Source organism: Dipodomys spectabilis, unplaced genomic scaffold (assembly GCF_019054845.1).
Source record: "Dipodomys spectabilis isolate Male_0828 unplaced genomic scaffold, ASM1905484v1 ptg000323l, whole genome shotgun sequence".
NCBI classification, from domain to species: Eukaryota; Metazoa; Chordata; class Mammalia; order Rodentia; family Heteromyidae; genus Dipodomys; species Dipodomys spectabilis.
Window position 1 is genome coordinate 1264931 of NW_024871000.1, and position 12011 is coordinate 1276941.

Below are 12011 nucleotides of genomic sequence, written 5' to 3' on the forward strand. Positions count from 1 at the left end.
ATGGACTTTCTTGCCTGGGTTGGCTTTGAGCCATAATCCTCAGATCTTAGTCTCTTGAGTAGCTAGGATTACAGGCATGAGCCACCACCACCCAGACCTAAGAATCTTATAAAGATATCAGCAGAAATTTGGGTGAAATGGATTAGAGGCCGAATGATAGAATGCAGAGAATGATGTCAGGCTGGCTGGCAGGGAGTGCTGGCAGCTGCAAAGGGTTTTCCCGTGGGCCTCATTTCATAAATGTAGGGACTGGGGGCACTGAAGTGCAGATTATGGTACTATGGCTATGTAGGCCAGCGGCCTGACTCCTGCCACTCGGGTGTCATTTTCTGCTGCTCCTGTTAAGCTGTTGATTTTGTCTTCTCTGTTCATTATTTGTTCATGTCATTGTAGTAGCTTTTAAATAGGCCTCTGCTACTCCTTCTTGACTGCCCTGTAGTGGATTGACATGGCACCTTCTGGCTGTTCCTCTTTTTCCTCTTCAGTATTTTGCTATTTTAATCAGGGCTACAAGAAGATTTGCAGCACAGTCTTAGCATGCTGATTCCTCAACATGAATGAACCCCATAGAGGGGAAGGATGCAGGAGAGGGGAGGGATGCAGGTATCCTGCAGATTTTAGGAAGTTGGTGTTCGTAAGGGAAATGTTGCCCTGCTGTTTGTTGGGCTTGCTAACTCAGTAACTTGATGTCTGTCCCAGATGCAGTGGGTGCGGGTCCTGAAGGGTCTTTTCCCTAGAATTTTTATGGTGCCTGTGTAATCTGGGCTCCCATCTGTCTTTCTGCAGTCAAAGCCCTAGACAAACTAACCTGTGGGTGAACAAGGGAGGGGGAAGTACACCATGCATCCAGTATCAGGCATTGATGGAGCCTCAGCCAAAGGCCATGAAGACTTTAGGAAGAGCAGTTCTTTTACCAGATCATTACCAACAGCCAGAAGTGGCTGCTGTTGAGTTTTCTGTCATCATGATCTCTGAGGCTTGACCTGTGTTACTGATGAAGCACATCTTGAAGTCGGTGTTGACTGAGATGACTGTCTTTCATAATGGTTTTTGGTTCTGTGGAGCTGGAGGCTGGACCTGCTGATGAAGCTTGTGCTGCTTCTGCTTGGGCTGGTGTCCTAGAGACAGCAAACTTGCTGAGTCCTTCTCAATGGCAGGAGAGGGGATTGGCCATATTAATATTCAACTAAATCTCCTTATCTCAGAATGAACAGAATGTTTCCTTTCAGGCTGTTTGGAGGATTGTAGACCTGGAATTTGATAGCCCTTGATCATGATCATGTGTCACAATATAGGGATGGTGTTTGTGTGTGTGAAAAAGGCTGGGGGTTAAACCCAGTGCCTTCTGCATTCTATCTAAGCACTCTACCGTTGAGCCTTGGTGGATGGATAAGAAGGGCTTTTAGCTGGTGGGGCAGCAGGGTAGACTTTTTCCATGATAGGCAAAGAGCTTGCAGAGTGTCAGAAAGAAGTTATTCAGGAGGAGCATGCATTTGCATGCATTTCCCTTATAGGGTCATCAGGGAAGGCTGTTACTCCCAATCTTCTCTATCTTTTAATTCTTTTAAGGTTTTATAGAGGCCGGTTACCATCTATCAGTATTTGTAGATAAATGTCTCCCCATCCTGTTCACTTTTAAGTAGAATTTGATTATAGTGTTCAGAAACTTTGTTCTTTTGCAGCTCTGAGCCTGTGTTTTGGCTATTTGAGTCTGATAACATTACCCCTAGTTCTGTGGCTGAAGAAAAGGCAGTTTTTTGGTGGTGGAAATCTGTAGGCATCCCTGGCTGCTGTCCTGCATGGGGCTCAGAGAGCCTGCCCACAGCCTTTCTGCTCTCAGTTCTCACTAATTTTGGGAGGCACAGACACTAGGCACTGTGCATATCCTGACTTCTGCCTTTACCTCTGCCGTTGGCTGAGCCTTCAGTCACAGTCAGTCATCATACTGACCATGAGGGATGGGCACTGAGCTTATAGGGATTGTGAAGAACCAGGATTAAAAAGCTTGTGCTAGAATTCCAGAGACTCTGCAATTTGTGGTTCCTCCGCTTTTCTGGAAATAGAGGTCTTACTTTACCAAGATGGTGAAGGGATTAGGGCCTCTTATGACAGGTCTGGGTTCTGGGGTTCAACATTGTCACCTTTGTTCAGATTGGCAATGAGCAAATGAGAGCTATCTGGGTCAGTGGACATGTGTTTCCCTTAGCAGTGGGCTTAGTGTGTACCAAGAATCATATGACTCTCCCAAATAGACATGGATATTATCACAGCTTTGTACCAGAAGAATATGAGCTCTGGCTTGATCTGTTACAAAGTGTTAGAAATAGGACATGACCACAGACCTCTATGTCTTCAGAGTTTTTGTGCTTCACCCAATGGGAGAGCCCAGGCTCCTGGGAGCTGAGCCTGTGTTGCTAATTTCTGATCCTCAGCAATGACCTTTGGGCAGTGTAGCCTGAGCATTCGTCCTATGTGCACTGTCAGGTAGTCTCTAGTACCAACTAGTGATAAGGTATTGAGTGATGTGGGCACAGGTTTTCTGAGGTGTGAGTCTGCTTGGCCACTTTATTTAAACCTGATGGGTTCTTCAGAAGACCCATCAAGTCAGCCTCCAATTGCTACTACCCAAGCAAAGAACTGAACTCACTCTGACATCCTAATGGTGGCAGTTGGTCGGGAAAGACCATTGTTGCCACTGAGTCACTTGAAACCTAGCTTTCTCTGGATGCTTACAGAACCTGCTTAGGTCCATACTGGGTCTTTCTTCTGGGGATGCTTTTTGGGAGGAGATGCATTCTTGTTTAGCATAGAGGCCTAAGAAAGTGGATAGGAGGTGGTAGCTCATGACCTTTCCATATTTTGGAGATTGTTCATTTGCTTCCCCTGCTGCCTCGCAAAAGTGAGAAGTAGACACCATATAGTGTTCCTTGTCCAAAGTATTGAATCCAGCGCATAAAATATTTTGTAATATAATGAAACTTTGTCACTGTTAGTAGCCCATTACTGTGTGAGTTAAAGCATTTCTTAGCTGTCCTGAGATCAGCTAGGCCAGTCAGAGATATGCATGATTAATAATGCTAAGAGGTACCTGTGCCTCTGAATGGCTGTCAATCTGTGCCCATGGTGATGATGGTGATGAGCAACTGTTCTCTGTGGTGTCTAAGCACACACTGCCCATGTTTGAAGTTCAGCTTTGTCCTTGAACAGTTTAGACTCTGAGCAACCTTCAGCTTTTCCTGATTTTGTCACCTGGAGCAGTCTGGTAAAATCTAAGAACATGGCTCACCACTCCATGATAAGAACACAGGAAAACAACCTAACTGCAATGTGAGCAAAAGATTTGTAGGGTCAGCTTTGACCACCACCAAATATAGATGACAAGCACATGGCAGGGTTTTGGATGCCATTACCTATTTGAAGTGCACTGGAGGTGTAACCTCAGACCTAACAATAATTTGCACTAAGAATGTGTATTATTGTGATATTAGTAAGGATGAGAGAGATTCAGACAGTTCTTTCAATGGCAGCGGAGTGCAAATGGTACAGCCACTCTAGAAAAAAATAGCCTATAAGTGCAGCTACTCTTTAGCCCAGTGGTTGTATTTGGAGACTTTTTTTTCGAAGAAAGGAAGTTGATTTTTATACAGACTGTCCAGCCCAAGAGAACTCAGCTGTCTCTGGAAGTGAGTGGTAAGTTGTGAGCAGTACTACCCTTGCTGGGTTAGTACTAGGAAACATGAAGATACAAGATACAGTGAAATCAGCAGTCCCTGTGGTGCTGTCCCTCACAGCCATGTGATTACATGTGTATGGCAGTACTGAGTGAGTTACATTATGGAAAGCAAGTGCACATGGGCAAGAGTTAAAGCAGTAAGAGGGGAGATTTCCTCTCAGCAGCATAGCTTCTCTGTGTCATGACTGTCTGGTTCAGAATGAGATGACAATTGTGCTAACACTTTGTCTGATGTCAACAAGCTGGTAAAGGCTTTATGTGGTCTCTAGTGTCTTCCACAGGGGCATGCAGGGCTGTAATTTCACACTGAATTGTTAAGATTCATACCACCAGCAACCACAGAAAGGAAACCAACATAGTAATGGGACTGCTAATCTTAGAGCAAGGATCACCTGGCCACAAAGATAAGAAAAATAAGACTCCATAAAAAATCATTTTCATAGATCTCAACTATCCCATCACCTGATTTGAATGAATTTCTTATCCAATGGTCACAGATCTGTCTTATCTCAGTAGAATTATTGCTATCATTTTTTCAGTTCCAGTTGTAGAGCTTAAACTCAGGGCCAGGAAACTGTCACGGAGGTTTTGTCCTGAAGGGTGACACTGACTACCTCTTGAGCCATGTCATTACTACTGGTTTTTTTTTTATGTTTAATTGGAGATAATACTCTGAAGGAATTTCCTTTCTGGGATGCCTTCATTGCATGTGACAGAGTTAGGTGTTGTGATAAGCGTCAGTATGGGAGTATATATAGGTGTGGAACAGACATTTATAGCTCCTTACTAAACTCACTCTGAATATCCCCCTGTTCTTACTCCTGTGAAATTCCTTCTTTTGTCTCAAAAAAGACTTTGTCTTTGCTTCAGTGCTCTGAAGGAAAGCCACCTGTCTTTCACTGAAAAGAAAGCTGATGATGCAGCAGGTAGACATGGTATGTGATGAACCTTCTTGTAGAAAATCAAGCCCATGGGGAGCACATTGCAGGTTGCGGTCCCTTGGTAAGGAAAACAGAATTTGTACCATAGCAGAGCTGGACAGGTCAGTCAGGTTGGGTCGGGGAGGCCAGGATATGTCTACGTCTGGTGGTGCAAGAGGTGCCTTGCTCTGTTTCTGCTCACAGGTGAACATCTAAGCCAGGTGCAGTGCTTTCCACAATGAGATCTCCATACCTGCTTTGTTGAGGAAAAGTTAAGGTTATGCTAGGGTTCTTGCAGTATCTCTGGCAGAGATTGGGACTGTCCAATCCCTTCCCCATCCCCTCCCTTCCTAAATCTAGTTCCCCCTCATCTCCAAATTATTCGCTACTAACCATGGACTGAGAGTATCCATTGGTGCTGTCTATGGGGATGTTCTAGAGCCTTCTAACCCCTTGCTCTTCCCAGGGCTGTTAGGAGTAAGTAGTCTTGCCAAGGTATCTTGAGTTGTACAAAATTGCCCGTGGCATAAATCCCCAGCATTGGTACTGTTATTAATTCAAGTGATCTATTTCTTCAGAGCTTGGATGGGGTCTCCAAGCTAGCCCAGATTTGTCTAGGGAGAGTTCTCCCAGTGGTCTGCCTACCCCATTCTACACTGTCTTCAGTGCTGGCCAGCAGCTCCTTCCAACCCACCTGCCAAGGTGCTGGCCAGAAATCCTATCTGAAGACCGTATGCATTGGTTTGCACAGAGGCTGGTTGTTTTGTTGGGGTGTATGGGCATTAGTTCCAACTGTTCATGTGGGGTCATCAGGAGAAGATAGGACAGGGGCTGTCCATGTCTTTGGACAGAGAGGCTCTTCCTTCCTCTTTCCCCCTCATGGATCTCTACACGAGATAGGACCTTTGTTAGTGCTTTGCACCCCAGGAATGTCTCCTTAACATGTACCCTCCGGGGTAGTTTTCCCTGCATTAGACTGGGCAGCAGCTGGAGTAGGCCCTTCCCTCTGTGTATGCCTTTGCACTTCTGTCTTCCAAAAGTACATACCACCCTGGGAAGATGAAAACAAGGTTTTCTGGGCTTTCTTTTTGCCCTGTGAGTTCTGTTCTGACTTCCATTCCTTTTGGGACACAGAGGCCTGTGACCTGATTCAAAGGTACTACTCCTACTACTATGTGGGCAGATAACAGGCTACCAGAAAGGAAGGTAAAGAATATAGGATAAGGAAGGTTGGATAGCTTCTTGGCTGCAAAAACAAGGAGTCAAAGAGTGGGAGGTCCTCCAAAGGGCAACTATTCAAGGATTGTGTTCCCTAATAGACAGTGCCAGGGGCTGCAACACTCGAAAATGATTTGGGGCCATCGATCAGAACTTTTTTATTCCATCAGAGAGAAGTCATTGTGTTCCAGGTTACTTTTTCTTGAAATTAACAATAAGAACAGTAGAAACAAAGGAAACAATAGGTCATATGGGAAAGAAGGCAAAGGATTAGTGAGTAACAGGACAGGCAGGTGTGTGGCAGGGACTGGTGCAATGTGGGGTTTAGCTCTGGAGCTGTCAGAAAAGCAATTAGGCAAGGTTCCATGCATGCAGAAGCTTGTGGTCAGTGCAATTGTGGTAATGGCTGTTGCTCTGGTGTCAGTGTAGCTGGAAGATGGTGCAAGTGCCAGTGCCGGTGCAGCAGTGCTAGTGAAGCTAAGAGATCAGTCCCCAAAGGCATCCACACAGTGATTGCTCTCGGTCCTTCAATGATGCTGCATCCCCCCCCACATTCTTCTCCTGGTGTCTCCCCCATACACATCACACAGTATTCTGCCCTTGTACAGCCCTCTCCTGTGTGTGTGTATGTGTACCTAAGCCTGGCTATCCCTTCTTTGGAAGGAACAGCACCAAGCCAGTTGCCTTCACTACAGCCCCTGTGGGCTCCAGATGATTCCGCTGAAATGGGAGGGTAGGGGCTGGGAGCTCCATGGGAGAGCCTCATACAGGTAGATGCATCTAGCCCTTCCCAGCATATGTTATGTGACTGCTGTAAGTCTGAAAAGAGAAGGAATGGCATGAGGCCAGAAAGAAGCTTTGGTTGGGAGGGGATGGAGCATGCTGTGTGGTAATGGTTGAGACTATTTGTGATTCCATGGTAGCTTCTGGACCTGGCACTTTCCCAGGCAGCATAAGGTCCCACAAATTTGTAGTGTTGATGGCTGGCTGTTGAGTGAGTAGGCCCACCTGGGGGCTTATAAGAGGAGAGATGACAAAGAGGCCTGTGAAGGGGTGAAGAGGAGTGAAGGCTGGTTCTGCAAGAACCTATCTGCCCCAGAGGGGGAACCCTGAGGGGAACATATAGAGGCCTTCCAGTGCTGGCTTGGCCAGGCTGATACTCCACGGGGCTGAGCAGTGGGAGCAGGAGCTCAATAGGAGGGCTCTCACTATGGCCACATGTAGCCAGTTATTTATCCACCTTGACTGGGACTCTGGCACCAATCCAGGGGCATCAATTTAATGTAGTTGTGAGAAGAAAATGTGGGCAAGGTGGCTGCAGCAGTGTAAAAATTCTAGCTATTTTTCCTACATGTCCACTTGGGTGAGACCTGGGTGTGCTCCAGCTGGCCACATCATTGAGAGCCTTGCAGGACCAGGCTCACCTGGTCACTTGCAGGGCTTGTTTGCTGGAGCACAGGGCCTCCATAGATCCAAAAGGGCTGTGGATACCCCTTGGGCATCTGCTACAGCTGCCTTTTGTTACTGTATATATGGTGTACATGTCCCCCACAATCATGAGAATCATCATCCCATTTTCCCTCTAGGTGCGGGCAGAATCTCTTGGCAATGTACAACCCATCCCTCTGGAGGGTTGCTGGAAGGAGACCAGAATAAATTCTGCCACATGTAGATAGGGGAACTGAGGAGGATCATGGGATACACACACACACACACACACACACACACACACACACACACACACGTGTGAAAGCCTACAGAAGGGAGCAAGGTGTTAGGCCCCTGACAACCTAGCTGAGAGGCAGTGATGGGCCCAGGACTGGCTAGGAGGGGACATGTCAGAATTCAGCGAAAGCATGCCAAGTGAAATGCAGTTGGGTAGAGGTGGCTCTTAGGATACCTCATTTCACATGTGGACAGTGAGCTGCTTTCAGCTGTGATGAATGTCAAACCTGGAAGAGTTTTGGATACTGACCATGGAGACAGGGCCAGGATTACATTGGCACAGGGCCCTTTTCAGTGGTTTTGCTTTTGAGGATGTCTGGGGAGGGAAGCCCAGGGCATTGTCACAATTGCAGAGAAAGCCCTGTGTGAGTGTCTCCAAGCCAGACACAGTGTTAGTGTGTTGTGTGGGAACCAGTGTGCATACACACTCACCCAAGTGAGTGACCAATGCAGGTGCCTATTGGTCACACTGAGGCAGGTGGAGGGTCAGCTGATGTTTGCCAGCTGGGGCCATCTCCTGTGCACAGGTCTGAAAAGATGGGTGATGGCATGTGGGCAGCAAGAAGAGTGAGGGAGGGAGGGAGTGGCATGGGGTGGCTTCTGTTGGGGCTGTTTGTGGTCCTGTGGAAGCAGATGGGACTGGCACCTCGTCAGATAGCAACAGGGCACTGTATTGTTGATGGTAGGTGAGTGTGGCATGCCTGGGCATTTGGGATGAGAGATGACAGTGAGGCCAGTATTGCCTCCCAGTGTCAAGTGACAAGCCAATCCCCGTGAGGGATCTGTCCTTTGCCTTCTGTCCTTGTGGAGGCCTTCTACCTGCCCTAGAGGAGGAAGGATGATGGGCCTATATGGGACTCACAGTGCTGGACTGGCCAGGGCACACTTCCATGGAGCTGAGCGATGGGAGCAATGACTCACCAGCTAATGCCACCAAGACTCCTGTGCCACGCGACATACACTTGGTTGAAACTTTTGGAATGAAAGGTTCTGGACAGGAGTGGAGCCTGGCATAGACTCAAGCCCCAGGCATCCCCCAGGAGTTGGTGGAGAACTGGATTCCCTAAAAAAGACAATCTGGTCAGACTTAACCCGTTGCTCTCTGGGAAAGAGAAGTTCCAGTGTGACTGCTGCTCACCACAGTGACCCAGGGCCCAGTGGCAGGATGCCTGCCCTGTGCCCTGACAAGTCCCACCTGGGAGAGCGTTTGTCATGCCTCCAGGCCAGTTCAGGCCTGCCATTGTATACAACTCTTGTTTCCTCCTCTAACAAGCAGCTCAGTATCCAACCACCATTAGAACCCAGTCCGAGAGGCACAATGGAGAAGAAGCTGCCGAAGCAAGCGTTTGGAAAGGAGCAGAGATCACAGCAGGCAAAGCAGCCATGAAGATGTGTCTGCAAGGAGTCCTTAGCTGGGTTCAGCAAAGAGAGGCCGGTGCAGGTGGGCGGAGCACTTCCATAAATGACATTTAGAGGAATCCAATAGTCCTTGGAATACTCCAATTTTTGTAATTACAAAGAAATCTGGGAAATGGAGGTTGTTACAAGACCTCAGAGCCATTAATAACACCATGCATGACATGGGGGCTCTTCAGCGAGGACTTCCATCTCCTGTGGCTGTTCCTAAAGGACATTATATAATAGTCATTGATTTACAGGATTGCTTTTTTACAATGAAATTGTATCCTAATGATTCTCAAAGATTTGCATTTAGTGTGCCCTCATGTAATTTGAAAAGGCCCTGGCAGAGATATCAGTGGAAGGTCTTGCCACAAGGTATGAAAAATTCTCCTACATTGTGTCAAAAATTTGTGGATAAAGCTTTACAAAAAACTAGGGAAGAGTTTTCTAATGCTTATATTATTCATTATATGGATGATATATTAATAGCTGCTGAAAGTAAACATTTAACAGAACAAATTTTAAAACATATGATTGAACAATTAACCAACTTTGGTTTGCTTATTGCTCCAGATAAAATTCAACATAATAAACCTTTAAATTATTTAGGAAAAATAATACATGATGATTACATCATGTCACAAAAAATGAGTATTAGGCTAGATAAATTAAAAACATTAAATAATTTTCAAAAATTAGTAGGAAATATAAATTGGGTTAGACCCTATTTAAAAATTACCACAGGAGAATTACACCCATTGTTTGAAGCCCTAAAAGGAGTTTCTAATCCTAAATCTAAGAGACAATTGACTCCAATAATGTTAGAAAAAATTTAATTGGTGGAAGAAAAGTTACAACAAGCAAAAGTGGTCCAATTGGACTATAACAAAGATTGGGATTTTATAATATTAAAGACATCCTATACTCCTACTGGATGTTTGTGGCAAGATGGAGTTCTGGAATGGCTTCACTTGCCTCACACTCAAACAAAAATGGTAGTTCCTTATGTATACTTGTGCAGTCAACTCATTGTCAAGGCAAGGAGTAGGTCCCGAGAGTTATTTGGAAAAGAAATGCATAATATAATTATACCTTATAATAAACAACAATTAGAAATATTATTACAAAATGATGATAATTGGGGGTTAGCATTATTAAATTATACAGGACAAATAAAATTTCATGTTCCTCAACATCCTTTATTAAAATTTGTGGAAGAAGTAGAAATCATTTTTCCATTAGTGGTAACCACAACACCTTTAGAAGATGCTCTAACAGTTTTTACTGATGGGTCCTCAAATGGAACTTCGGTGGTATACATTCCAAACCACCCCCCTATTATTAAAAGGTCATCTAATATATCAGCGCAACAGGCAGAAATTATTGCTGTAATTTTAACCTTAACCACATTTCCCCAGCAGCTTAATATTTACACAGATTCTAAGTATGTGGTTAACTTATTTCCAGCTATAGAGACAGCTCTTTTATCAGCTCAATCAAAAATTATAGACTTGTTACAACAGTTACAAAAATTAATTCAACTTAGAAAAGAAAAAATATTTATTGGACATATAAGAGGACATACAAATTTACCAGGTCCACTTGCATTTGGAAATATGATGGCTGATTTATTAACTAAAGAAACCATCATCTGTAATGCATTGGAAGTAGCACAAAAGAGTCATGCAATGCATCATCAAAATGCATTAGCCTTAAGAAGAGTGTTTAACTTAACTAGAGAACAGGCTAGACAAATTGTAAAAAATTGTGATTATTGCCCAGATGTTTACCGTCCATTAAAATTAGGAGTTAATCCTCGAGGGCTTAAACCTTAGGTTCTCTGGCAAATGGACGTTACTCACATCCCAGAATTTGGAAAATTGTCTTATGTACATGTAACAGTAGATACCTTTTCTCACGTAATGCATGCTTCAGCTCGTACAGGAGAAGCAGTAAAAGATGTTATACATCTAATGACTTGCTTTGAAGTTATGGGGCTTCCCAAAAGACTAAAAACTGATAATGCACCTGCTTATACATCACAAGCCTTTAAAAAATTTTGTATAATGTGGAATATAGAACATATTACAGGGATTCCTTATAACCCTCAAGGTCAAGCAATAATTGAAAGAAGTCACCAAACACTAAAAATCCAGTTACAGAGACAAAAAGAAAGCAATCAATATTACTCCCCTCATCAGGCATTACAACATGCTTTATTTGTAATAAATCACCTTAATACTAATGAACAAAATCTTACACCTATGCAAAAACATTGGGGCAAAATTGGATTAAAAGTTCATCCAAAAGTTAAATGGAAAGATTTGCTTACAGGCACATGGAAAGGACCCAATATATTAATCACCTCGGGAAGAGGGTATGCATGTGTGTTTCCACAGGATGCTGAATCACCTATCTGGATTCCTGACCGACTCGTGCGCCCCTACAATAATAACAGAAACTAAGAAAATGAAGCAGAAGAAAGCGATACAGAAGCTTAAAAGGCTTCACCCTTCTCTTCAACAGGCGAAGACAACAAAAGAAGTCCAACCACCAACCTGGGGACAAATTAAGAAGCTCACCCATTCTTCAGAGGAGATTGTGGTGTCTACAGCAAAGACTATCACTGTTAAAAATATGTTTCTTGCTATGCTTACCATTATGTCTGTGCAGGCAGTGTCTGTTTCAGGAGAACAATACTGGGCATATGTTCCTAATCCTCCTCTTCTACATCCTGTGGGATGGGGGGATGAGGATGTAATAAAAGTAATAACAAATAATAGTGACCTGCTAGGAGGGTTGGAAGACTATTCTGATTTTCATATGACTTCTCAAACAATTAACTATGAAGGAATGACAGATACCACTCCAATTTGTATAACGCTATCAGGAAAAAATCTCCCCGGGTGTTTACCTATAAACTATAGAACATTTTTGACTGATGCCCCTGATCAATCCAATAATAAAAAGTTCAAAAAAGGATTGATGTGTGACATCCCTGATCGATTTCATGA